Genomic DNA, 24,261 nt, shown 5'->3' on the forward strand with positions numbered 1-24,261 from the left:
AGAAATAAGTTATGTTTGGATCTGTCTGCCCTGCTGGGCTGTGGGGCAGGTGCTGCTAGGCCTCAGATCCTGCTCTTGGGGCTGGCAGGAAGGTGGCCAGCCTGTGAGCAAGGGGATGTCACCATGAAGCCAAGCAGACCTATGTAGAGGCCTTCCCAGTGACAGAATCCCCAGAGTTCCCTGCTTACCGATGACTAGGAAAACGACTATGGGAATATACTGTGGTATCCTAAGCCATCGATGAGTAGAGAAAGAAACAAGCCTCAGCAGTTGATGATTGGAAAAACAAAGGAATGCAGAAACAAAGATGAGGCAGTCAGGCACAGAAATAACCATAACTTAAACAATAGATTGGCTCCAAGGACTCCTAGTTCTGTCTCAAAGGTAAAGATAAAGTCTAATGCACATTCCTCAGTTGTCTTACAGAAACAAGATCTCAATCAGATGGAGAGTGGTGACCATGAGGAGACCACTCTGGACCAGCTGGAGCCTGAAGATTGACAATGCTGACCCCTGTCACCTCACCTGGTTACCTCGCCACCCACCAAACAGAAAATTGTGCACAAGCTGATTATTGTTCCCCATGGCCCTCTCCCTCACTCTGTCTTTATAAAGTCTTCCCTGAAAGCCATCTGAGACTTTGGGTCTTTTGAGCATTAGCTACCTGTTCTCCTTTCTTGACGCCTTGCAATAAATGCTATACTTTCTTTAACCACAGCCAAGTGTCAATAGCAAACCCAAGTTTGGTTCAGTAACAACCCTAGAAAATGGGTCTCTTGCTGTGGACTTAGATGGTGTTGCCCCAGAATACTATATAGATACACATACACAGACATACACACACACTGTGGATTCACTGTGTTGTCCACTTTACTCCTGGCAGGTTTGTGCCCCCACGATCCCACCCACACAGTCCCAGTCAGGACACACAGCACAAACCTGCCATGGACAACAGGTCAGGACATGCTGACCACCAGCTATGTGAAATGTTCCAATAAAGAAAGCAATTCTCCACTCAACCTGTGGGCCCCGTGGGCAATTCTGTCAACCCTCTGAGATCTCCGCAGGGGCTGAGGGAGGGCTCCATGTCAGCCGCATGGGTTCCTGCAACAGGATTTTGTGGATCCTTCCATGATTCTGAACTTGGGATGTTTCTTAGTATTAACAGCAAAACGTCTTCCTTTATTGCAGGCAGAGGATGAGTCCATGATATCATTGTCACGTGTGAACCAGCATCGCCACATGGAGGGGTGTCTGTGGACTAAGTCTGTTCTGTGTTGGTGGGATTTTAGCTTCACTTTGGATTCTTCCTTTTTACTTAGTATGTCTTCACAAAACTCACCTATAAAATGATGCAGTTATACTTTATGTAATTTCCAAATTACATATTACATATAAAATTTATGTATTTTTACATAAAATAAAAAGTTAGGTTTCCTGGAGGAAATTGCCTCCTCATGCTGGTCACCCTCTGTGCCTCGTTCACGCACCTTGGGGCCAGCATGCCCTGCAAGCTGGAACAGCTCTCCACCACAGCATGGCTGACGTTCACGCACAGAGTCATGGAATGCAATTTAAAAATTGAAACTGTGACTTAACTAAGTGGGAAATGGCGATGACATCCTGGCATTTGGGGGTATGTTTCAAAATGATTTTGTCAATTTAGGATGGAATTCTAACCCCAAGGGGGCTGGGACCATGAGCAGGAGTTAGTAAAAATACAAGTGAGCCCCTGACACTGTGGGAAAGGTCGGCGGCTCAGTGTGTTTCCCAGGATAGTCCCTCCCAGGCCTCAGCTGCCAGCCTGAGGGGGAAGTGTGAGCAGTTCCATAGAGCAGGGAATGCTAGTGTCAGCTAGTAAACACGGCAAATGAACAGAAGTGTGTGCTTTTAATGTAAAGCTGTCCCCTCAACCCTCCAAAAATCTGACTTTGGGAGAGCAAGGAGCTGGGCCGTCGGGAGGCCTGGGGTACCCCCATGCCCAGCTCACATTTGAAACATGTTTAATGGTGGACATGATGCAGCACTTGAGTGTTTGGAGAGGAAGTGGGATGCTGTGTTTGAAGCCTTGTGACCCCTCTGGGCAGAGGTGTGTAGAGTGACAGTGGCCCCAGGCAACACGGTGTGTGTGGGGCCTCTCTCCACACGCCTCTATAATTTCTCAGGAAGGGGGTACACACACAAGGAAGCTTGGGTGTGTAGGCATTCTGGAGTCAAAAAGTTGAAAGTCATGATAAAAATGACCCTTCAGGCATCACAGTGAAGCTGTCGACTGACGCTGGGGGCTGTGTGTCCCCTTGGCCTCTCCCACGGTGTTGATCTGGCTGGTCATTCAGCTCTGTAGGCCAAGAACACTCAGCTCTGCAGAAGTGATGGGGGACCCTTCTGTGAGGGTTTATAGAACATGAATGAGACACAAAACACCCCCTGCCTGGGGCATTTTGAGAGTAAGTGAGATAAAGCCAAAGAAGGCGAGATTGGTGACATCTTTTATTCCTGTGATTCTGTGAAGCAGGAAGAAGTGCAGAGAATTTTGCAGGCTCAGGACTGGACGAATCTGCACTGGGGATGCCGGTACATGTTCCTACATCTTTTGACACGTCTGTCCAGGTAGACTGGGGAGTGAGCCAAGAAATTTCCTGCCTTTTGAAAAAAATGCCCCCCCCCACAAAAAAGAAAGAAAAATGTGCAAAACCAACCAACCGAAAAACACAAGCAAGGCCCTTGAGCCAAGAGTGTAAATATCAAAGGGAAAGTGGGCCTTCCTTCCAGCCCTCAGACCCCACCATCAGCCCCTTCAGCCATTGCTGTCATAGTTCTTGAGGCATTCGGAGCCCTGCAGGCTCTTGGGGGTGAGATTGGTAGGTAACAAATGGCTTTCGTTTGCCCCGAGAAGGGGACCCTGTATAAGGGAAGAGAATGGTTAGAGCCTCATGCTTTTTTTTCTTATCAAAAAAATGACTCAGTTTTCCTGGTGGTCAGAGCCAAAATGGAATAATAAGATTTCATCATTTCAAGAGCTTGTTTCATAAGTGGGAACACAGCACGTACACACAATATTGGGATACAGTTTTGGGGATTCTTAGAGATTGTCTACCAGCAGGGGGCCCATAACTCCAGGTTAAGAACACCCCAGGAGAAAATTTTGCAAAGTGCATGAAATAAAGCCAAATCACATTCCCACTTCCACCATCATAAACAGGCTGCTTTTCCTTTCAGTTTCCTCTGGCGTTTGTGCTTTCAAAGCCCTTCCCCATCAATGTTCTTCACAAACTCTTTTAAACAGCTGCGTAATACTCTACTGCTGAAGCATAGTTTGCTGTTGGGTATTTAGACTGTTCCCACTTCTTGACCATTAGAAATAACACTATTGTAACATCTCTGGGGATACAGTTTTGTCTCTTTTTCACTTAATTTCTTTTGAGTATATTCCTAGAAGTGGGATGATTAGGTCAGAGGATTTAAAGAATTTTTCATGTCCTTGATACATGGTGTTAAATTCTGATTTTCAGACACGTTGTTTTAATTACAATTTCATTATTGGCAGAGCAAGGAAGTGGGGCCAGCTGGCCTGTAAGAAGCCAGGGTACCAATGGGGGGAGGGTGCAACCTTTAGTTGCTGAGAGTGATTGCTGAAAGATACCCAACTATGTCCTGCACTCGTGTTCCCAGTGGGAAAATGGAAAGTGTCCCTCACTGCCCTGTTGCCCCTTGAGGAGGCTAATAGTTGCTCAGTAATGTGTTGACTGTAATGTATTTTCTGGAAGCTTGACTCTTTCTTCTCAACTGGAGAGGTCTCTTCTGGTAGTCATTAGCCAAGTTACTATTTAAACTTAAATTCATTAAAATGAAATAAAATCGAAACACCCAGTTCCTCAGTTGCACTCAGTAGCCCCATGGACAGCATGGTACAGAACATTTCTATAATCTCAGAGACTTCTTTTGGACAGTGCTGGTCTACCAGCTCCAGTTCAGGGGCATTCTCTCCTGAGCTTACTGCCCAGTGGTTCCTCTGCATTGGGTGACAGAAACTCTAACTGTTGCCATTGAGGATGAAGGCTATTACTCTCACTCTGTCCTCACATTGCTAGCTTGTGTAGATGAGTATCCCATGGCTGCCTCTGATGGATGGGAAGCTAGTCACATGCCCACATCCTAACTGCAAAGGAAGCTGGGCAATACATTTAAAAGAAAATTTGGCTTCTTTTCTGGTAAGAATCACATTTGGGAAACCGTCAAGTTGTAGAGAGATGGGAGGATGTGAATGGCAGTTAGATGTTCACTGCATTGCCTGTTTTCTCTGTTAGGATCAGGGCCACCTCTGTATGCTCCCATTTGCCTGTCAACCACAGAAAGTAGACTCTTTCTCCCCCAAAAGCCATTGAACATCTTGGAAATTTTGTTAAGAGTTACAACCATCCTCACCTGAACTTGTTAGATGCGACAGAATACTGAGCTTAACATGGGCTAAGTCTACAAAGAACAGAGAAAAAGTCATAAAGAACAGAGAAAAGGTCTGTTAGCACATTTAGGGACTGGAATGTCTCTGGAAGCCCGTCATCACCCTTCTTACACAGAGCCTTGCACAAGATGTGCAAAAGCATGCATGATCAGTGGCAGGGTGGAGTATGAATTTGCTCAGTACAGGAACATTTGTTTTGGTGAGCTACTCTTCATTGGGGAATTCCCTACCTTAACCTAAAATACACATAAGATGGGCAAGGGAAAATGGGACAGGCAAAGATGCCTGGGGTGGCTCTTAGTGTGACAGCTGATGCTTCCTGGGCCAGGTGCCATGGTTTCCTCACCATTTACTAAGGGACACATTACATGAGTGTGCCCTGGCTGACCTTCATGTGACAGAATTGCCTTCAAGATTTGAATGGAATGGAAAGCTAAATGCAGAATCCAGTCCTTGTGTTCTGACTGCCCAGGCAAACTCCAGAGCTTCAAAGAGTCAGACAAATTGAATAATGAGTTTTCTTTGCTTTGACTATATTGCTTGAATTTCTTGAGGCTACAACACGGAAAACTTTTGTTTAAATTTCTGAAGATACATCAGTATGTCCTGTGTTTTACAGGGAAAAATGTAGTGCAGTAAAATCTCAGCCAATTTTTTTTGTGTGTGTGGTTTCCTTTAATAGTGGATTGGTTTTCCTTTTTTTTTTTTTTGCTTTTCTTTCCTTAGGGGTTTTGGGAAATAGCAATCCTATAAATCTTCTTTACTGGGCCCACAATTTACTGCCTCTTGGCAACTATGAAAATGGTCTGATGTCTTTCAGTCCATTATGATGACTTTTTGAAAGGCCTTGGAAAATTTGTCTGTGATGTACCACCAGGCCGTTCAGTCATTCCTTTCTCAAATTCCTACATCCCTGATGCTGCTCTAGAAAACATATTTTACATTTAAGTCCATGACCCATCGAGCTAATTTTTGTATATGATGTGGAGTATGGATGAAAGTTTAAATTTTTTACATAAGAGGTCTAATTATTTCAGCATTATTTGTTGAAAAAGACTATTCTTTCTCCACTGAATTGCATTTACATCTTTTCAAAAAAAATCAGTTGTCCATAAATGTGTGGGTTTGTTTTGGGGTTCTTTACTGTGTTCATTGACCTATTTTTCTATCTTGATATCAGTTCTACACAGTCTTGATTATTACAACATAATAAAAAACTTGAGGTCAGGTAGTGTTGGACCTCCAACTTTTGTCCTTTTTCATAGTTGCTCTGGCCATTCCAGGTACTTTGCATTTCCATATAAATTTTAGAATTAGTATCAATTTCTACCCAAGCAAAGCTGTTGGAAATTTGGTTGGGATTTCTTTGAACCTACAAAACAATTGGGAGAGAATTGACATCTTAGTAATATTGAGCCTTCTGAGCCATGAACAAGGTATATCTCTCCATTTATTTAGGTATTATTTAATTTCTTTCATCAGCATTTCATAGTTGTAAGTGTACAGGTCTTACACATTTTTGTCAAATTTATCCCTAAGTATTTTATATTTTTTGATTCTATTATAAATGGTATTGCCTTAATAATTCCAACTTCTGATTGTTCATTGCTAGTATACAGAAATAGAATTAACAGTTTTATATTGACCTCAAATCTTGCAAGCTCACTAAACTCATGTATTAGTTCTAGCAGCTTTTTTACAGATTCTATCAAATTTTATACATGGATGATCATAAATCAATAAAACAATTTTGCTCCTTCCTTTTCAATCTAAATGTCTTTTATCTCTTTTGCTTGCATGCTTACACTGGCCAGAATCTCCAGCACAGTGTTTACTAGATGTCATGAGAGCAGGCAACCTTGTCTTGTTCTTGAATCTTGGGGGAAATGCATTCAGTTATCACCACTAATTATTATGTTAGCTATAGCTTTTCTGTAGATGTTCTTTATCAGGTTGAGGAAGTCCTTATTGGTTCTAATTTTCTGAGTTTTTTAAAAATAGAGATACATGTGAAATTTTGTCGAGTGCTTTTCCTGTATCTATTGAAATAACTATTTAGTTTATTTATTTATTTATTTACATTTTAAAGCTTATTACTATGTTCAGTTGCAATTATTTTTAAAATGTTAAACCAACCTTACATTCCTGGTGGACCCAAATTGACATGATGTATTTTCTCTTTTAAGCATGATTGGCTTTGATTTGCTAAAATTTTGTTTAGAATTTTTGCATTTATATTCATGTAGAATATTGGTCTGTAGTTTTATTTTCTTGTAATATCCTTGTCTGGTTTTGGTATTAGGGTAACCGGCCTCATCGAATAGGTTAGGATATATTCCCTTCTGTTTAATTTTCTGGAGTTTCCTTTGTAGGAACAGTTTTAACCACAAATTCAGTTTCTTCATGTGGGAGTGCCTTGGCCAAGCTTCATGACAACGGGATTGCTTTCAAGATTTAAATTAAACAGTAAGCTAATGCGGAAGCCAGTCATCACATTCTGTCATTCCGGGCAGACTCCAGAGATTCTAAGTCTCTGAATCTACTCAGATAGAATAGTGAGTTTTATTTGTTTTGACTATATTGCCTTTATTTATTTTATTTCTAGCAGGTTACCTCTTTCTTCTTGAGTGAGCTTTGGCAGCTTGTGAATGTTAAGGAATTTGTCCACTTCAGTTAAGTTATCATATTTATTCACATAAAGTCATTCATGGTTTTTCCTTATAATTCTTTTTAATATATGTAGAATCTGGGATGATGTCATTTCTCTCATTCCTGATACTAGCAATTTGTGTCTTCTCTTTTAGTTGGATAATTAAGGAAAATGCCTTATTTTGTTATTTTAGTGGTTGCTTTGGGTTTGTGGCTTACTTATCAGGGTCTACTTTCAAGTGATGTTATACCACTGCATGTATAATATAAGAATGCCACAGTAGTATACTTTCATTTCTCCCCTCCCACCCTTTATAGATTTGCCACCATACATTTTCTAATACATGTTATAAATCTCAAAATCTATAGTTTTTATTTTTGTAGAAGCAAATATCTTTTTTAAAGATTTAAACAACAAGAAGCAACCATATATTTTTACTCATGTAGATACCATTTCTGGTGCTTTGTCCCTTTGTCAGATGCCTGTTTCCATCTAATATAATAACCTGTCTGCCTGAAGGATGCCCCTTAACATTACTTGATGTATGAGTCTACTCATGAGGTATGCTTTCAGCCTTTGTAAATCTGAAATACACTGAATTTTGTTTTTTAAAATTAATGATATTTTTAATGGGTATTGAGTTCTAGATTAACAGATTTTTTTCCCTTCAATACTTTCATGATGTTACTTCACTGTGTTCTTATTTAAATAGTTTTTACTCTTATACTTACCTTTTCCCTCTGTACATATTTTTTTTCCCTCTGACTTAAGATTTTATTCTTGCCACTGATTTCAAGCAATTTAATTATGATGTGTCTTGGTGTGATTTTCTTCATGTTTCTTGTGCTTGAACTTCACTGAGTCTCTAACATCTGTGGATTTTCATTAACTTTGAAAAAAAATGTCCACCATTTCTTCAAATATTTTTTTCTGTTCTCCCAGTCCTGTCTTCTTCAGGGCCTCCAATTAAATGTATATTGCTTCTTTTGAAGTTGTCCCACAACCTACTGATTCTTTCTGATTTCATTCTTTTATTTTTATTTTTGTAGTTTGAGTTTGGATAATTTGTATTGCTATGCCTTCAAAGTCACTAATCTTTTCCTCTGCAATGTTTAATCTACTGTTAATTTCATCCAGTTTATTTTTTCTCTCAGACATCATAGTTTTCATGTCAAAAAGTTTGAATTAGGTGATTTTAAAATATATTTTCCAAGTCTATACTTAACTTTGAAAACATAAGGAAAACATTTGCAATAACTATTTTAATGATTTTTTCTGCTAATTCTTCTATGTTAATTCTGGGTTGGTTTTGTTTGATTGGCTTTTCTCCTCATTCTGGAGTGGGAGTGAGAGTACACAAGGTGGATGTGGGGTTTGAAGCTCTGCCTGGGAAGAAATGGCTAGCTGATTTTGAATGGGCACAAAACTTCAACCCCAGGAGCAAAATGAAATGGCTTGGCTGCATCCAGTCCAGGCTCCATATGGCCATCTCCTATCTTGCCCTTCCTGACTCATGGGGTAAAGGTGCTCATCCAGGCAGGCAGAGGACCCAGCATTGTCTTGAGAAGGGCAGCCACACAACCTCACCTGGGACATATAAGGCTATAATCACTGGAATGCAGAGGTCAACTTTTTCTCTTCTAAGATGTGCTCACTCACTCCACCCAGCTCAAATTCAATCACCATAAATGGACAGGGAGCTAATTTTCTCTGGCCTCATCCCAAGGCCAAGGCACTATGTTCCCAAAGTCTAACTTGGCTCAAATATCTTTACCTACTAGGGTTATTTTTCTGCTGCTGTGGTGAAATTGCTATTTTCAGTAGCTGAGAGAAATTCAGAATTTATTTCTCTCAGTGGAAAATCCACTGTGAGGTAGGTGGTGACAGGAAGCTGTTATTTTTCACTGACTGGATAGATCCCTGAACAAATGATCATAATTAATAATATTTTAAAATGATTAACCTTTTCTTACAGGGCACAATCAGTGGAGCAGATATCTATCTGATAGATAGATATCTCTCGTCCATTTAAAAATTCTACACATTTATAACTTTGAGGTGTAATAAAAATGGACAAGGAACCTAGCCAGCAGCAAACGAATACAATTCTAAGAGGGAGATTTATACTGCTTCTGGAAGTAAATCATAGCTGATATTCTGGGCTTAGTTTACTCTGAGCATGTGATCTCACTCAATCAGATGATGCTAAATATAGACTTGGAGAGGAGTCGTGGCAGAACATTGATAGAGCCACAAGCTGCCACCTGGGTTTTTCATGTCTTTTTCAGAAAGCGGTGAATTCATCCCAGCATGCAGCTTCTTTTAAGATAAAGCAGGAGGATCATACCTTGCTGATTCCTAGAGGGAAGCTCAAACTGCTGTGAAAATATATTCAGAGTTGTATTTGGATTTATAGAATTTTAGGATGAAATTCTACTATCTTTTTACAAAATGCCCCCGCAAACCCACCATACCCTATAACATGCCATCCATTATAGGATTATCAGCTGTGATTGTTCTGATGATGAGAAGCATTAATGATGACTCATTTTACTGATATTTCTCTACATGCCCAGAGGAGTTGATGCAATCTTTCTGAAAAGAAAGACCTTCCTTTGACCTGTAATGTTTATCGAAATATCAGAGAGTTTCAGGATTAGGTAATCTGGTTCAAACTTCCCTGTCAGTCTCACTACCACCTCTGGGAAGAGCACAACATAAATTCTCCAGGATGGTTGAAGATTCACCCTAATAATCATGCCCTTCAGCAAACAAGTCCCCAAAACCCGTCTCACAATCACTTCATTCCTAAACCAGTTCTGCTCTGGGAAAATGCTTTTGTGCATCTCACAGAGCCCCTGTGCTGACATTTGTGTATTTTTCTTTATTCTGTTGTTTTTCTTTTTTTAAATTGAGGTATAATTGACATAGCATTGTATTAGTTTCAGGTGTACAGTGTAATGATTCGATATTGTATTTATTCTGTTTTTAATGCATCACTTTAGAATCACAGAGCTCTAGCCCTGTAAGGGAGTTCAGTGTCCAACCCTGTAATTTAATGGGGGTAGAAGAATGAGTGCAGCAAGGCTGAATTCCCACAGCTAGTTGGGAGCAGAGCAGCTTGGTTTCCTGTGCCTGAAGAGCAATTCTTTTTTACCATATGGGCTTTGTTTGAAGATATGTTTAAATCCCTCCTCAACCTCCATTTTTCAAGTTGAGATGATTCTTTAGCCTTTCCCCAGTTTTCCAAACTTGAGGTATTTTCTTCATATTTTCTCCTATATGTCTGTATACAGATTAAATTGTGCTATACTGTACTGGTCTCAGAACAAGTAGTAGGCTCTACTATTACTATCTGGGATAATATCCTTAATAATCCATTAATCAAATAAAAATATCACTTGAGTTCCTAAATCACACTGTGTCAGACAGTGATATATGCATTGAAGGTATGAAATGAAAAACACAGTTCATCCTTCAAGGACCTTGGAGCTGTGGAGAAGATATTGATATGCTTAGTGGTTGACCGGAGCTAGGTGTGAGGTATGGGATATGTGTGTGTGGGAGGAGGGGGGTTGGGGTTTTAGGAGATATTTTTACAAAAAGTGAAGTGTTTTAGCTGGGTCTTGAAGAAGGCATTATCTAGCAGTTAATGCAGCAAACCATTTTTACCCTCCCAGTATTCAGCACTGTTTAAGCACTGAAATAATGCTATTGCTATTGCGTGTGTGTGCATGTGCACTCATGTCCAGGTACATTGCTTGTGATGTTTTGAATATCATTATTTACAGTAACAAGACCACATCAGTTTTGTAAATATCACTTTGGTTGCAATATGGAGAATGAATTGAAGGGAGAAGAAGAGGAAAATCTATTTAGGAGACTACAGTAATCGTCCAGGGGAGAGATAATGAAGATTTGGAGCAGTGAACCCTTGAAATTTGAGTGTTGAGGAAGAGGCCAGCAATGACTTCCAAGGTTGTGCTTTGGGTGACTGTGTTGGATTGCTTAAGAATAGATTTGTAGTTATTCTGTTAAATATATTAGACAATTTAGGCAGAGTAGAAGGTTTGACATGGGTGATGAGGAATCCAATTTTAGCCATGTTGAACTTGAATAATTCAGTTTGCATTGTCCAGAAAGACACATGGTTCTGGAGAGCAAGGGAGAAGCCTGGGTTAGAGATATAAGATAAGTGGTATATAGACCAGGGAGTGGATGACTATGTCCCGGGAAGCATTAGGAAGTACAAACAGAAGGTCACTTCTCCAAGGTCAGACAAGAAGAGGAACTCATGAAAGAGACTGAAGAGAAATGCCTGGATAGGAAAGAGGAGAACTAAAAGCAAGTGGTGAATAGGGTCTCACGTCCTCAAAGGTTCAAGAAACAGAAAGACTAAAATCTATTTATAAAATTCAAAAATGAAAATGTAATTGGTTATCTTGGAGCAGTTTCCTGATGGAGTGGAAAGCCCTGAATCCTGAATGCACCATATTGAGGATTGAGTTTCTTCTTTTATTTTATTAATAGAGCATATTACTTTGACTGACTTTCATATGTTGAACCACCCTTGCATTATAGAAGTTAATCTCACTTGATCATAGGATATAATCCTTTTAATATGATCCTGAATTCAGTATGCTAATATTTTGTTGAGTACTTTTTCTTTTTTTTTTGGCTGGGTCAGGTCTTTGTTGCTGCACGCCGGATCTTCGTTGAGTCATTCACGACCTTTCGTTGCAGTGTGCAGGCTTCTTTCTCTTTGCAGCATGTGGGCTCCTGGGAGCGTGGGCTCTGTAGTTGTAGCATGCAGCCTCTCTCATTGAGGTGCGTGAGCTCAGTAGTTGTGGCGCTTGGGCTTAGTTGCCCAGTGGCATGTGGGATCTTAGTTCCCCAACCAGGGATAGAACCCACGTCCCCTGAATTGAAAGTTGGATTATTTACCACTGGACCACCAGGGAATTCCCTGCATATATTTTTATAAGAAGTATTAGTCTGTAGATTTCTTTTCTTGAGATTCTTTGCTTTTGGTATCATGATAATGCTGACCTCGTAGAATGAGTTAAGAAGTGTTCCCTCTTTTTCTATCATTTTGAAAACATTAGCTATTAATATTAATTCTTCTTTAAAAATTTGATAGAATTCACCAGTGGAACCATTTTGCCCTGGGGTTTTCTTTATTGGAAGTTTTTGGATTGCTACTCAATCTTTTTACTTGTTATGGGTCTATTCATATTTTCTATCATCTCTTTCTGAGTCAGTTTTGGTAGCTTGTAAGTTTCTAGGAATGTGTACCTTTCATCTAGGTTACCTGATTTGTTGGCATAAACTTGTTCATAGTATTCTTTTATAATACTTTTTATTTCTGTAAGGTTAGTAGTACCATCTGCTCCTTAATTACTGATTTTGTTAATTTGAATCTGTGCTCTTTTTTCTTGGTCATTCTGCACTTAAGTTTTGTCAATTTTGCTGATCTTTTCAAAGAACCAAATTTTAGTTTCATTTATTTTCTCTATTGTTTATTTAATTTATGCTTGCTATAATATTTCCTTTCTTTCTTTCTTTTTTTTTTTTTGGCTTTGGGTTTAGTTTGCTCTTCACTTTCTAGTGTCTTAAAGTGGAAAGTCAGGTTACTGATTGGAGATTTTCTTTTTTTAATGTAGGCATTTACAGTTACAAATTTACAGATTTTGATATCCCACGTTTTGGTATGTTGTTTTTTGTTTTAATTCACCTTATAATATTTTCTAATTTCCATTGTGATGTTTTTCTTGACTCATCAGCTTTTTAGGAGTGTCTAATTTTCACTATTTGTAAATTTTCCAAATTTTCTTCAATAATTTTAAATTTTATTTTATTGCTGTTGGAGAATATAGTTTGTATGTTTCAATATAACTGAGACTATTTTGTGAACTAACATGTGATCTTTCCTGGAGAGTAGTCATTTGAAAGAATGTATATTCATCTGTTGTTGGGTAGAGTGTTCTATAGATGTCTTTTATGCCTAGTTGGATTAAAGTGTTGTTCAAGTTCTCTTTTTCCTCTTTGATCTTTTGTCTAGTTGTTATAGTCATTATTGGAAGTGGGTATGGAAGTCTTCAACTATTATTGCTGAATTGTGTTCTCTCCCTTCAATTCTGTCAGCTTTTGCTTCATGTTGGAGCCTTGTTGTTTTGGGAGCTCTGTTCTTATGTGCATATATGTTTATAATTGCTATCTTCTTGATTAATTGACCCCTTTATCATTAGAAAATGTCTTTTTTTGTCTCTTGTAACAACTTTTTAAAAAATTGAAGTCTGTTTTGTCTGATATGAGTATAGCCACTCCAACTCTCCTTTGATTATGTTTGCATGGAATATCTTTTTCCATCATTTTACTTACAAAGTATTTGTGTCTTTAAATCTAAAGACAGATTCTTGCAGAGGAGTGAAGTTATAGAAAGATGGTAGAATATGAAGTCGGAATATCTTTTTCCATCATTTTACTTACAAAGTATTTGTGTCTTTAAATCTAAAGACAGATTCTTGCAGAGGAGTGAAGTTAGAAAGATGGTAGAATAGGAAGTCTTCAATCATCCTCCCTCAGCAATAATAATTTAGTAACCATCTGCGGACAAAAGTGCCCTTGTGGGAGTTTTGAGATCCATGTAGGAGATTTGGAAACCCTGGTGGAGTCCAAGCCTGAGGAGAACCATTTTTAGAAGGCAGGCCTGAACCCTGGTAGCTGACTTGCTGACCTTGGTCCCAGCTACAGACCTGGAAACACCACCACCCATTAGAATTGGCTGTAGCCACATTTGGCCTTGATCCTGCTACCAAGACCGTAATATGTCAAAGATTCAGGAGGAGTCATGCCCACTTGTGCCTTGATAAATGGCTTGCAGATCACTGTCTGGGTGTGGACTATGAAGTGACTCATGACCCAGCTCCAGCCCCTCTTGGCAGTGGGCTAAGAATTCCTGGGGTCCCTGCCAGCTGCAGTTCATGAGTAATCCTGCTGGTACAGGGAGCCAGCAGGAGACACTTCTGTCTGTACACTGGGAGATCTTGAAAGAGACCTATACTCAGCTCTAATCCCTCTCATCCACAGCCCACAAGCAGCCTTGTTGACCCAGGAACCTGTCAGGAAACCCAGTGACCCACTGGCTCCCACCAGTGTGCCTGGAGGCAGGCAAGCCAACCATCTGACAGCAGAACCTCAAATGAAACTATGATTCAACTCCAAACCCTACCAGCCATATCCATGAGCAGTTCTCTTCACCAAGACACCCATAATGAGACAAGCTCACCCATGCCACTAGAGCACCACTCTACTGAACAAAGTCCTGGAAGCAATCCCATCTACCTAGGGACCAGACAAGATCCATGCCCACATGAGTTCCTGGTAACTAACCCACTAACTGCAGACCCAACAACAGCCTCATGACCTGGCTCCAACTCAGCACGTGTGATTCTGGAGGTAATCCTACCAGACTGGAAACCAACAGGAGAAGGTCTTTACCTGCCAAAACCAGTCAGTAAAGATTGGAAGCAGTATTTGCTCCTTCAAATGCATAGACATCAATTCAAGGCTACATGTATCATGAAGAATCATGCAAATATGACACAACCAAAGGAAAACTAAAGTTTCAGTAACTGACCCCAAAGAAATGAAGATCTACTAATTGATTGACAAAGAATTCAATATAACAATCTTAAGGAAATTCAGTGAAATGAAAGAGAACACAGACAACTAAATGAAATCAGGAAAACATGTATGAACAAAATGAGAAGCTTAATAAAGAAATAGAAACCATGCGGAAAAAACCAAACAGAAATCCTGGAGCTGAAAAATACAATGACAGAATTTAAAAAAATTAACAGAGAGTTTCAACATCAGACTCAATCACACAGAAGAAAGAATCAGTGAACTTGAATCCAGGCTGTTTGAAACTAGCCAGTTTGAGCAATAAAAAGAAAAAACAATTGAAAGACTGAAGAAAACCTACATGAATTATGGGACATCATCAAGTGAATGATATTTGCATCATGGATGTCCCAGAGGAAGAGAAAAAGAAAATGGGTAGACAGCTTATTTTAAAAAAATAGTTGAACACAACAATGTAAAGCAATTATACTCCAATAAAGATGTTAAAAAAATAGCTGAAATATTCCCAAATCATGGGAGACATATGGACATCCAAGTACATGAAGCTCAAAGGACCCCAAGCAAGATCAACCCAAAGAAGATCATGTGAGACACATTACAGTCAAAAGGTTGAAAGTCAAAGGCAAACAGAGAATTTTGAAAGCAGCAATAGAAAAATTACTCTTCACATACAAGGGAACCCCATAAGGCTATCAGTGTATTTTTCAGCAGAAAACTTCCAGGCTAGGAGGGAATAGGATAATATATTCAAAATACTGAAAGAAAAATCCTGTAAGCCAGGAATATTATACCTGTCATTCAGAAAAGAAGGAGAAATAAAGACACCCCCAAACAAACAAAAGCTAAGGCAATTCACCACCACTGGACCTGGCTTACAAGAAAAGCTTGCAAGGGAGTTCTTCAAGTTGAAAAGAAAAGACACTAAGTAAAAACATAAAAAGATGGATATATAAAACTCACTTGTAAAGATAAATATATAGTCAAATTCAGAATACTCTAATACTGTAATGGTGGTATATAAATTATTTTTTGTTTCTATTAAAGTTAAAAGACTTTAGTATTAAAAATAACCATGGCTACAATAATTTGTTAATAGATGCACAATATAAAAAGATGTAAACTGAGACATCAATAACATAAATTGTGGAGGGAGGACAAGTAAGAGTGTAGAGCTTTGGTATAAAATTGAAGGTAAGTTATTATCTTAAGATAGACTGTTATATCTATAATATATTTTATGTAAGCCTCATGGTAACCACAAAGAAAAAAATCTCTAGTAGATACACAAAAGAGAAAGAGAAAGGAATTACCTCTACAAAAACAAAAGCAAAACAAACAAACAAACAAAAACCCACAAAGGAAGATGTGAAGAGAAGAAAGAGGCAAAGGAACTATAAAACAGTCAGAAAACAATTAACAAAATATAAATAGTAAGTTCTTACCTAGCAATGAGTACTTTAAGTGTAAATGGATTAAATTATCCAATCAAAAACAGAGAGACTGAATGGATTAAAAAATGAAGATCAGGGCTTCCCTGGTGGTGCAGTGGTTGCCCACAAAGGAAGATGTGAAGAGAAGAAAGAGGCAAAGGAACTATAAAACAGTCAGAAAACAATTAACAAAATATAAATAGTAAGTTCTTACCTAGCAATGAGTACTTTAAGTGTAAATGGATTAAATTATCCAATCAAAAACAGAGAGACTGAATGGATTAAAAAATGAAGATCAGGGCTTCCCTGGTGGCGCAGTGGTTGAGAGTCCACCTGCTGATGCAGGGGACATGGGTTTGTGCCCCGGTCTGGGAAGATCCCACATGCCACAGAGCGGCTGAGCCTGTGAGCCATGGCCTCTGAGCCTGCGCGTCCGGAGCCTGTGCTCCACAACAGGAGAGGCCACAACAGTGAGAGGCCCGCATACCGCAAAAAAAAAAAAAAAAACAAAACCAAAAACCCGAAGACCCAACAACATGCTGCCCACAAAAGACTCACTTTAACTTTAAGGACATGCTTAAGATGAAAGTGAAGGAATAGAGAATGATATACCATGCAAGTGGTAACCAAATGAAAGCAGAAGTGGCTATATTTATATCAGGTAAAATAGGTTTTCAGTAAAAATTGGTAACAAGGGACAAAGAAGGTCACTATATAGTGATTAAGGGGTCAGTTTATCAAGAGAATACAACAATTGTAAATATATACATGCACCCAATAGTGGAACGCCTAAATATTTAAAGTAAATATGAACAGAACAAAAGAGAGTAATAGACAGCAATACGATAATAGTAAGGGACCTCAAAACCCCACTTTCAACATTGGATAGATCATTCAGACAGAAAATCAATAAGAAAACAGCCAACTTGAATAACACTATGGACCAAATGGATGTAATAGACTTATACAGAATATTAACATCAACAGTACATAAGTCCCCTACATAATGAAAATTCAAGTTGCGAACTTTCAAATATGTGAATGTGTGTTTGCACGTCCAATCACGTTAGTTCACGTGTCTGGCATTCATTGTCACATGTGTGCATCCTCTACAAATGGTTGGTTGTACTTTTGTGTACCATATTTGAGGAAGCAATGTTAGTTTTTGAGGCACAGGACCCAAACGAGAATGGTACACGAATGTTGCAGCAGCCATTCAGAATGCAATCCAGTGCTACCTTGTCATCTATGATGAGAAAAAAAGAGCTACTACTCAGACATCACTGGATTGTTTTACAAGAGGGTAGATAGAGTTGAATCCAGCAAGGAACCAGAACCTGTGCCATCAACATCAGGCGAGAGTGAAATTGCAGCTTTCCCTCTGTCTCCTATTGCTGATGATCCTTCAGCTCTACCATCTCCCACCTCCTCTACCTCCTCCAGTCAGTAACTCTTCTTGCCTGTTCAATCAATGCCAGCCACTGTATGCCAGCTGTTGTACTGTACTACTGTATTTTTCAAAGTACTGTACTGTAAGATTTAAAATGTTTTCTTTATTTTTTGTCTGTTTTTTTATGTATTATTTGTGTGAGAAGTATTATAAACCTATTATAGTACAGTACTATATAGCTGATTGTGTTAATTGGGTACCTAGGCTAACTTCGTTAGAGTTATGAACAAATTGGCCTTATGAATGTGCTCTTGGAACAGAACTTTTTCACATGTAAGGGACTTACTGTACCAGAGAACACATTTTTTCTTGGTGCATATGGAATATTCCCCAGGATAGATCATATATTGGGCCATAGAGCAAGTCTTAAGAAATTCAAGAAGATTGATTTAACATCCAATATCATTTTTGAACACAATGGTATGAAACTAGAAATCAATAATAGGAGGAAAGTTCACAAATACATGGGAAATAAAGAACACACTCTTGTACAACCAATGGGTCAAAAAAGAAACCTAAAGGGAAATCAGAAAGTATCTTGAGACAAACAAAAATGGAAATACAACATACTGAAACTTAAGGGATACAGCAAATGCAGTTCTAAGAGGGAAGTTTATAGCAATAAATGCCTACCTTAAGAAAAAAGACATCAAATAAACAACCTAAATTTACACCTCAAGGAATTAGAAAAAGGAGAACAAATTAAGTCAAAAGTTACCAGAAGCATAGATAGTAATAAAGTTTAGAACAGAAGTAAATCAGATAGAGACTAGAAAGACAATAGAAAAAAATCAATGAAAGTAAGAGTTGGTTTTTTGAAAAGATAAACATAATAGACAAATCTTTAGTTAGGTTAGCCAAGAAAAATCGAGAGAACTCAAATAAACAAAATTATAAATGAAAGAGGAGACATTACAACTGATACCACAGAAATACAAAGAATTATGAGGCTACTAGAAAAATTATACACCAAGAAATTGAATAGTCTAGAAGAAAGGAATAAATTACTACAAACATGCAACCTACCAAGGCCGAATCAGGAAGAAACAGAAAATCTGCACAGATGATGAGTAAGGAGACTGAAGCAGTAATTAAAAACCTCCCCCAAAAGAAAAACCCAGAACTAGATAGTTTATGGGTGAATTCTTCAAACCATTTAAAGAAGAATTAATACCTCTTCTTCTCAAATTCTTCCAAACAACTGAAACTGAGTGAATACTTCTAATTTTATTTCACAAGGCCAGCATTACCCTAATACCAAAGCCAGATAAGGACACTGCAAGAAAACTACAGACCAATATTCCTGATGAATATAGATGTAAAAATCCTCAACAAAATACTGGCAAACTGAATTCAAAAGCACATTAAATGGATCATGCACCATGATCAAGTGGTACAAAATGAGATGTAAGAATGGTTCACCATTTGCAAATCAGTAAATGTGATATGCCACATTAACAAAATGAAGGATAAAAATCATAAAAATCATCTCAATACATGCAGAAAAATCATCTGAAAAAATTCAACAGCCTTTCTCGATAAACACTCTCAACAAATTAGTTATATAAAGAATGTACTTCAACTTAATAAAAGCCATATATGACAAGCACACAGCTAGCATCATAATCAATGGTGGAAACCTGAAACTTTTCCTCTAAGATCAGGAGCAAAACAAGGATGGTCACTCCATCACGTCTATTCAATACAGTACTAGAACTCTAACAAAACCAATGAAAACAAAACAATTCCAAATTTGAAAGAAGAGGTTAAATTATCTTTGTTTGCAGATGACATGGTTTTATATACAGGAAACCTTAAAGACTACAACCAAAAAAATGTTAGAACTAGTCAATAAATTCAGTAAAGTTTCAGTATACAAAATCAACATACAAAAATCAGTTTCATTTCTATACACTGACTTTGAACTATCTGAAAAAGAAATTAATAATATAATCCCCTTTGCAATAGCATAAAAAACAACAACATACTTAGGAATAAATTTAACCAAGGAGGTGAAATATCTGTACACTGAAAACTGTAAGACATTGACAAGAACAATTGAAGAAAAACCAAATAAGTGGAAAAACAGTAGTTTGTGTTCTTGGATTGGAAGAATCAATATTCTGAAAATGTCTTCTTACCCAAAGTGAACTACAATTCAATGAAATCCCTGTCAAAATTCCTATGGCATTTTAAAATTTGTGTGGAACCACAGAAGAGACTGAATAGCCAAAGCAATCTTGAAAAAGAATAACAAAGCTGGAGGCATCACATTTTCTGATGTCAAACTATTACACAAAGCTACAGTAATCAACACAGTATGTTAATGTCATAGAAACAGACACATAGGTCAAAGGAACAGAATAAAAGCCTAGAAATAAACCCTCATATATATACTGTACTAATCTATGACAAGAACACAAATAACAAAAGTTGGTGAGGATGTGGAGAAAAGGAAACCCTCATTCACTGCTGACAGGAATTTTAAATTGGTGCAGGCACTGTGGAAAACAGAATGGCGGTTTCTCAAAAAACTAAAACTAAAACTACTATATGACCCAGCAATTCCACTCCTGGGTATATATGTGAAAAAAAACATAAACACTAATTTGAAAAGATACTTGCACTCCAATGTTCATAGCAGCATTATTTATAATTGCCAAGATATGGAAGCAACCTAAGTGCCCATCAATGGATAAGGAAGATGTGATACACACACACACACACACACACACACACACACACACACACACAAAGGAACAGTACTCAGCCATAAAAAAGAATGAAATTTTTCCATTTGCGACAACATGAATGGACTTAGAGGGTATTATGCTAAGTGAAATAAGTGAGGCAAAAGCCTTTTGACGTTGGTCTGGGAAATTATAGTTTTGGATATGACATCAAAAGCACAGGCAACAAACAGAAAAATAGGATTGCATCAAACCAAAACCTCTGCCCAGCAAAGGAAAAAACAAAATGAAAAGGCAAAGTATGGAATGGAAGAAAATATTTGTAAACCATCTACCGGATAAGGGGTTAATATCCAAAAAAATAAGGAACTCATACAACTCAAGAGTAAACAAACAAACAAGAAAACAAAAAAACCCAAAAAACAAAAAAACCCCAAATCCAAATAAACTGATTGAAATCTTGAATGGACATTTTTTCAAAGAAGACATACAAAGGACCAGCAGGTATATGAAAACGTGTTTTATTGTTGGGTTTTAAGAATTATTTGTATATATTATATACCAGTCCTTTAAAAGATAAGTGTTTTGAAACTATTTATTCCCAATATGTGGCTTGCCTTTTCATTGTCATAACACTTTGTAGAATGAAGTTTTAAATTTTACTGAAGTGCAACTTAACAATTTTTCTTTCATGGATTGTGTTTTTGGTGTGGTATCTAATATGTCAAACCCAAAGTTACCTAGGTTTCAGCAGAAGCAAGAAGAACTAGAATCCTGCAGCCTGTGGAATGAAAACCACATTCACAGAGAAACAGACAAAATGAAATGGCAGAGGACTAGGTACCAGATGAAGGAACAAGCCTCAGAAAAACAGTTAAATGAAGTGGAAATAGGCAAACTTCCAGAAAAAGAATTCAGAATAAGAGAAGTGAAGATGACCCAGGACTTAGTAAAAAGAATGGAGGCAAAGATCAAGAAGATACAAGAAGTGTTTAACAAAGACCTAGAAGAATTAAAGAAAAAACATCTAGAAGAATTAAAGAACAAACAAACAGAGATGAACAATAAAAATAACTGAAATGAAAAATACACTAGAAGGAGTCAGTAGCAGAATAACTGAGGCAGAAGAACAGATAAGGGACCTGAAAAACAGAATGGTGGAACTCACTGCCATGGAACAGAATAAAGAAAAAAGAATGAGAAGAAATGAAGACAGACTAAGAGACCTCTGAGACAACATTAAACACAACAACATTCACATTATAGGGGTCCCAGAAGGAGAAGAGAGAGAGAAAGGACCCAAGAAAATATTTGGAGCTTATAGTTGAAAACTTCCCTAACATGGGAAAGGAAATAACCACCAAGTCTAGGAAACACAGAGAGTACCAGGTAGGATAAGCCCAAGGAGAAACACGCTGAGACACATAGTAATCAAATTGACAAAAATTAAACATAAAGAAAAATTGAGAGCAATAAGGGGAAAACGACTAATAACATACAAGGGAACTCCCATAAGGTTAACAGCTGATTTCTCAGCAGAAACTCTACAAGCCAGAAGAGAGTGACACAATATATTTAAAGTGATGAAAGGGAAGAACCTACAACCAAGGCTACTCTACCTGGCAAGGATCTCATTCAGATTTGATGGAGAAATCAAAAGCTTTAGAGACAAGCAAAAGCTAAGAGAATTCAGCACCACCAAACTAGTTCTACAACAAATGTTAAAGGAACTTTAACTGGGGAATGCAAGAGAAGAAAAGGACTTACGAAAACAAACCCATAACAATTAAGAAAATGGTAATAGGAACATACATATCGATAATTACTTTAAACGTGAATGGATTAAATGCTGCAACCAAAAGACACAGGCTCATCACTACACAATGATCAAGGGATCAATCCAAGAAGAAGATATAACAATTATAAATATACATGCACCCAACATAGGAGCACTTTAATACATAAGGCAACTGCTAACAGCTATAAAAGAGGAAATCGACAGTAACACAATAATAGTGGGGGAATTCAAAACCTCACTTACACTAATGGACAGATCATCCAATCATTAAATTAATAAGGAAACACAAGCTTAAAATGACACAATAGACGAGATAGATTTAATTGATATTCACAGGACATTCCATCCAAAAACAGTGGATTACACTTTCTTCTCAAGTGCACACAGAAAGTTCTCCAGGATAGATCACATCTTGGGTCACAAATCAAGCCTCAGGAAATTTAAGAAAATTGAAATCTTATCAAGTATTTTGTCTAACCATGACCCTATGAGATTAGAAAACAATTACAGGGAAAAAAACGTAAAAACCACAAACACGTGGAGGCTAAACAATACGTTACTAAATAACCAAGTTATCATTAAAGAAATCAAAGAGGAAATTAAAAAATATTTAGGTACAAATTACAACGAAAACATGAGGATCCAAAACGAATGGATGCAGCAAAAACAGTTCTAAGATCAATTCAGGCTCACCTCAAGAAGCAAGAAAAATCTCAAATGAACAATCTAACCTACACCTAAGGGAACTAGAGAAAAAAGAAGAAACAAAACCCAAAGTTAGTAGAAGGAAAGAAATCATAAAGATCAGAGCAGAAATAAATGAAATAGAAACAAACAAAAAAAAACAATAGCAAAGATCAAAAAAGCTAAAAGCTGATTCTTCAAGAAGTTAAACAAAATTGATAAAACATTAGCTAGAAAAACGTAAAAACCACAAACACGTGGAGGCTAAACAATACGTTACTAAATAACCAAGTTATCATTAAAGAAATCAAAGAGGAAATTAAAAAATATTTAGGTACAAATTACAACGAAAACATGAGGATCCAAAACGAATGGATGCAGCAAAAACAGTTCTAAGATCAATTCAGGCTCACCTCAAGAAGCAAGAAAAATCTCAAATGAACAATCTAACCTACACCTAAGGGAACTAGAGAAAATGATAAAACATTAGCTAGACTCATCAAGAAAAAGAGGGAGAGTACTCAAATCAATAAAATTAGAAATGAAAATGAAGAAGTTACAACAGGCACTACAGAAATACAAAGTATCCTAAGAGACTACGACAAGCAATGTTATGCCAATAAAATGGACAACCTGGAAGAAACAGACAAATTTTTAGAAAGGTATAAACTTCCAAAACTGAACCAGGAAGAAACAGAAAATATGAACAGATGATTCACAGGCAAAGAAATTGAAATTGTGATTAAAAATCTTCCAACAAACAAAAGTCCAGGACCAGAGGGCTTCATAGGTGAATTCTATCAAACATTTAGAGAAGAGCTAACACCGATCCTTCTCAAACACTTCCAAAATATTGCAGAGGAAGGAACACTCCCAAACTCATTCTATGAGGGCAACATCACCCTGATACCAAAACCAGACAAAGATACTACAAAAAAAAAATTACAGACCAACTGATACACCATATTAACAAATTGAAGAACAAAAACCATATGATCATCTCAATAGATGCAGAAGAAGCTTTTGAAAAAATTCAACACCTATTTATAATAAAAACTCTCCAGAAAGTGGACCTAGAGGTAACCTACCTCAACATAATAAAGGCCATATATGAAAAACCCACAGCATTAAAGATGATACAAATAGAAGGAGACATATAACATGTTCTTGGATTGGAAGAATCAACATTGTGAAAATGACTCTACGACCCAAAGCAATCTACAGATTCAATGCAATCCCTATCAAACTACCACTGGCATTTTTTACAGAACTAGAACAAAAATTTTCACAATTTTTATGGAAACACAAAAGACCCCGAATAGCCAAAGCAATCTTGAGAACAAAAAATGAAGCTGGAGGATTCAGGCTCCCTGACTTCGGACTATACTACAAAGCTACAGTCATTAAGACAGTATGGTACTGGCACAAAAACAGAAATATAGATCAATGG

Source organism: Physeter macrocephalus, chromosome 9 (assembly GCF_002837175.3).
Source record: "Physeter macrocephalus isolate SW-GA chromosome 9, ASM283717v5, whole genome shotgun sequence".
Classification (NCBI taxonomy): domain Eukaryota; kingdom Metazoa; phylum Chordata; class Mammalia; order Artiodactyla; family Physeteridae; genus Physeter; species Physeter macrocephalus.